General features: G+C 45.0%; 1 long non-coding RNA gene across 1 annotated transcript; it reads right to left on the bottom strand.

Annotated features, from left to right (window-relative positions):
* Nucleotides 1-2,209: 2,209 nt before the first annotated feature.
* Nucleotides 2,210-4,459, bottom strand: LOC115118938 (uncharacterized). The gene is made up of 3 exons (XR_003861920.2): nucleotides 4,185-4,459; nucleotides 3,209-3,265; nucleotides 2,210-3,053 (listed from the first exon to the last, which is right to left on the bottom strand). It is a non-coding gene; the product is annotated as an uncharacterized LOC115118938 (long non-coding RNA).
* Nucleotides 4,460-5,243: the final 784 nt, after the last annotated feature.

Genomic DNA, 5,243 nt, shown 5'->3' with positions numbered 1-5,243 from the left:
AACGTGCTCTCTGTCTCATAGACAAACACACTCAGAGATAGAATTACAGACGTGAACTGGCACACACACAAACGCCGGCAGGGAATCACGTTTCCCACATTCACAACAGGATCTGATTCCATTCCCGGCGGTTCACCCAGTCTACAAACCCAGATTTGAATAAAAAAGATGAATGGTCAAGAGTCAGTGAGTGCGTCAGTCTGTCAGGTCAGTCAGGCCAATGGATATAGTGGAGATGAGCATATAACAGAAAGCAGGAAGAGACCCCCACCCCCATCCATCACCCCCTTCTCCACCCCGATTCATCTCTTTCCCATTTTCTACACAGGAGGCAGGAATAACAGCAGAACAAACAGCCCAAGGATGGGGGGGCAACAGGATGTTGTTTGAATTTCATGTCCTGTATCCTTCCCTTTCCCAAGAAGTTACTCTAAACGCAGGTGCACAAGCTCCCGTCTAATCCCCCCCCTCGAAAAAGTTCAACTTTGCTCAGTTACCATTCGAGAAGATGTACTCCAACTCCCACTGGCTTTACTCTCTACTATGGACACAAACACACACATTCTCCCCTATACAAAACCTCCATTGTTATTCAGGAGAGTTACTTTTGCAATCTCTCTGACATGTAAGACATGGGTGAAAGTGGGTTAGGCAAAGAGTTCCTGACTTTGATTCAGAAGCACATTTATCTTTGTGTTTAAGACCTCGTACTTTAGCTGGGGCCTTTTCTTTCTCCCCCCAACTGGAATACAAAATATCCACTGCTCCTGGCTACGTCAGTCGTCACATCACACGGCTACTAAACCACAGGCCTAAGTGGCTCCACGTTAAGCTGGTCTATGCATGAGTGGTGCTGCAGGAAGAGAGTGCAGGGCGTGGGGTTGCAGAATGAAAGGGTCACGAAGGTCTTTGTTCTGTGATATATGTACAGCGAGAGGATTTTAAAAAGCTGTGTTCGGCTGGGACTTAAAAACGTGCATTAATGGTCTTCTCTTTTCCCTACAGACGTTTTCTCTTTTTCAAATATCAGAGGTGGAGCAGAAGGAATTCTTGCCTTCGACCAGGGGAGGATGTGAAGGGCTTTTGGTTACATAAAAGTCGAAATGTTGAAAAAGTACAAGTTCACAGGTAGAACCTGTTTAATGAACGTGAACCTAACCGAACCCTTCATTCTCCACCTCAACCACATCCCTCCATTTGCCCCCCCCCCCCTCCCCTTACCAAAAAGAGAGACAGGCTGCGTTTCATTACAAAATCATTCTCAAATGTTTAAGTGCACTCAAAGAGTAGTTTCCATGACATCATCAACTGTCAGTATGGGAAGCCGGTGGCTTATATAGTGAAATTCAAACCAGGGCATAGACGAGGCAACATAGCACTCACATAACCCAGGACCCCGCTAGGCCATACAGGAACATTACCTAGAGCTAGAGTGCAGCGTGGACATACAGTATACACATGCCAACATGGTACAACATTTTGTGAGGTTAACTGGGGCACATTGACATTTTTAGAAAGTCAATAAAATGAGTCATCTAATTTTCCTGTTTTGGCATACACGAGGGCTGGTTGACACAGATCATTAAGAGTTATCGCTCAACCACATCTGATTATCATCAACAGGTGTGTACTAAGGCCAGAAGTCAGTGTTCAACTGTTGGGCAACAAGTATTATATGAGACAATAACGGTGTCAAACCAACCCCTCACTCCCAAAGATTAGTGAAAGGTGTCCTTCCTAGAATGTCTACATTGTCAGGCCAAGACCAAACGCCATGGTGAGAGAGGACGCAATATGACATCTGAAGAGCCCAACGAGAACGGCACACAGAAAAGTTAAAGGTTGTCAAAACGAAATGTGGTTGAACTATATCCAACATTCTAGTGAGATGGGAATTCTAAACAGTCGGAGCATCACGCAGAGGCTCCTGACCCCTGACCTCAGCCTTCCAAGGTGGTCAGACAGACAGACTAGCTGGGTCAGGTCAGAGGACACACAGACTGACAGTAATCGTAATAATAGCTGACCTCATTATCAGCATCCTGTCCGCCATGTACCACGCTTCTCTGTATGTGTAGGCCATCATGAAGAACTGCATAAGTGATGCTAATGCTCTCCATTTTCTGGAGGACCGAGATTTTGAAACCAGTGGAACACCCGGTGGAAGCCGAGTATAATAGCTAAGGAGATGGAGAAAATTCTGGCATTTGATTACAAATGTGGAGGGAGTCAAAAAGAGAAACACAGAAAGCTGTTATGCAAAACACTTGTCTCAGGATTACATCTTCAAAAGAGTTTATCCATGCAGTCAGAAGTTTACATACACCTTAGTCAAATACATTTAAACTCAGTTTCACCATTCCAGACATTTAATCCTAGTAAAAAAAAAAAAAACCCTGTCTGAGGTCAGTTAGGATCACCACTTTATTTTAAGAATGTGAAATGTCAGAATAATAGTAGAGAGAATGATTTATTTATTTCAGCCTTTATTTCACATTCCCAGTGGGTCAGAAGTTCACATAAACTCAATTGGTATTTGGTAGAATTGCCTTTAAATTGTTTAACTTATGTCAAACGTTTTGGGTAGCCTTCCACAATAAGTTGGGTGAATTGTGGCCCATTCCTCCTGACAGAGCTGGTGTAACTGAGTCAGGTTTGTAGGCCTCCTTGCTCGCACATGCTTTTTCAGTTCTGCCCAGAAATATTCTATGGGATTGAAGTCAGGGCTTTGTGATGGCCACTAATACCTTGACTTTGTTGTCCTTAGGCCATTTTGCCACATCTTTGGAAGTATGCTTGAGGTCATTGTCCATTTGGAAGACCCATTTGCGAGCAAGCTTTAACTTCCTGACTGATGTCTTGAGATGTTGTTTCAATATAGCCACAATTTTCCTTCCTCATGATGCCATCTATTTTGTGAAGTGCACCAGTCCCTCCTACAGCAAAGCACCTCACCAACATGATCCTGCCACCCCGTGCTTCACAGTTGGGATGGTGTTCGTCGATGGTGTTCAAGCCTCCTTTTTTCTCCTGTCACGAACCGTCTCGAAGCCCTTAACAAAAAGGGAGACAACGTGGAGATTACAAAAAAATATGTATTAAGTACCCTATATACAAATAAACAATAGTGTGTCTGCATGGAGAGAGTAGGGGGGTTGTCACCCCGCCCATAAAACTGGGGACCAACAAGGACCCCAGAACAACGTACCAGCCTCTTGATGAGGGTTCACACTTCCACTTGCCCCAGCCAACCTCAGACTGAAACCTTTGGGCACAGGAAGCAACATTTAAGAGGAAAGAAGAAAACGAGACCAGGAGGGGACAGAAAGGAGAGATAGAACCTGACAATACAAAACAATGGTCAAGTAAACATTCAGGAACAGGGCACACAAGAGACCGCGTCAGCTACAAGCTCAAACGAAAAGACCATCTCAGGGTCCTTCCTACTCATTACATTTTCATATCAACGTAACAGAATTTCAATCATAATGTTCAACAGCTGTTCTTCAGTACATCATTCTAAGAGTTGATGGAAAGCAAATGAACTCATCGGCAGGGTAGCCTAATGGTTAGAGCGTTGGACTAGTAACGTAAAGGTTGCAAGTTCAAATCCCCGACCTGACAAGGTACAAATTTGTCGTTCTGCCCCTGAACAAGGCAGTTAACCCACTGTTCCTAGGCCGTCATCGAAAATAAGAATTTGTTCTTAACTGACTTGCCTAGTTAAATAAAGGTAAAAAAAAAAAAATTTAAACAAAATCTACATTAGACGCTATAGTCATAAGTCAATACTTAAAAAAACTATGGCTCAACTCCTCTGCTGAGCACACCAGACCACAACCAGAGAAATGACAGTCACACTGTTGCTTCCTGTGCACCACAGAAGAGATGAGATATGGAGCGTCCCCAAAACCTACAATAACTCAACCCTAGTCTTCATGCAGATTTGAAGTGGGTAATTATTCACTGTAGCCCGCTGGCAAGGAAATAAACCACCCAGCGCGCTGGCAGATTCCCCCAAGCCACCAGATGTGCCCCTGAGACAACTGCTCAATCCACAGACACCACACAATAACAACATTAACACGTCGCTAAGCCTAACAGGGGAAAAAGGCTATAGCTCCGGGTAGCAAGTTTCACCACCCTACACAAATCTCCCGAGGTACACAGCTGATTGTACTCACCTCAGACCGATGTCACAACCGCATATAGAGCAATACATGTAGAGCAAGAGTTTCCAGGCTGGGGCCTGGAAACTAACCAATGTAACCTCTCCAACACAGCACACAACTATCCATCACAGTGGCAAGATTACAAAACAGAGGCAACCAAACTGAAACTAACAAAAGATGCAAACATTAACACGTTTTCTCCCAAACACTACACACACACTAGTAAGCCAAATGACACTAGTATTAATTAGTCCTTCATAATGCAACTAAGTACTGTACGCCAAAATGTCTACGAACCAACCTTATGATCTCAGATGAGCCCCCACTTGCCACGAACCGGCTCGAAGTCCGTAACAAAAAGGGAGACAACGTGGAGATAAAGAATAACAAAATATACACTGCTCCAAAAAATAAAGGGAACACTTAAACAACACAATGTAACTCCAAGTCAATCACACTTCTGTGAAATCAAACTGTCCACTTAGGAAGCAACACTGATTGACAATAAATGTCACATGCTGTTGAGCAAATGGAATAGACAACAGGTGGGCAATTAGCAAGACACCCCAATAGGCAATTAGCAAGACACCCCCAATAAAGGAGTGGTTCTGCAGGGGGTGACCACAGACCACTTCTCAGTTCCTATGCTTCCTGGCTGATGTTTTGGTCACTTTTGAATGCTGGCGGTGCTTTCACTCTAGTGGTAGCATGAGACGGAGTCTACAACCCACACAAGTGGCTCAGGTAGTGCAGCTCATCCAGGATGGCGAGCTGTGGCAAGAAGGATTGCTGTGTCTGTCAGCGTAGTGTCCAGAGCATGGAGGCGCTACCAGGAGACAGGCCAGTACATCAGGAGATGTGGAGGAGGCCGTAGGAGGGCAACAACCCAGCAGAAGGACCGCTACCTCCGCCTTTGTGCAAGGAGGAGCAGGAGGAGCACTGCTAGATCCCTGCAAAATGACCTCCAGCAGGCCACAAATGTGCATGTGTCTGCTCAAATGGTCAGAAACAGACTCCATGAGGGTGGTATGAGGGCCCGACGTCCACAGGTGGGGGTTGTGCTTACAGCCC

This window comes from Oncorhynchus nerka, linkage group LG16, assembly GCF_034236695.1.
Source record: "Oncorhynchus nerka isolate Pitt River linkage group LG16, Oner_Uvic_2.0, whole genome shotgun sequence".
Lineage (NCBI taxonomy): Eukaryota > Metazoa > Chordata > Actinopteri > Salmoniformes > Salmonidae > Oncorhynchus > Oncorhynchus nerka.
This window is presented reverse-complemented; position numbering and strand designations above follow the sequence as displayed.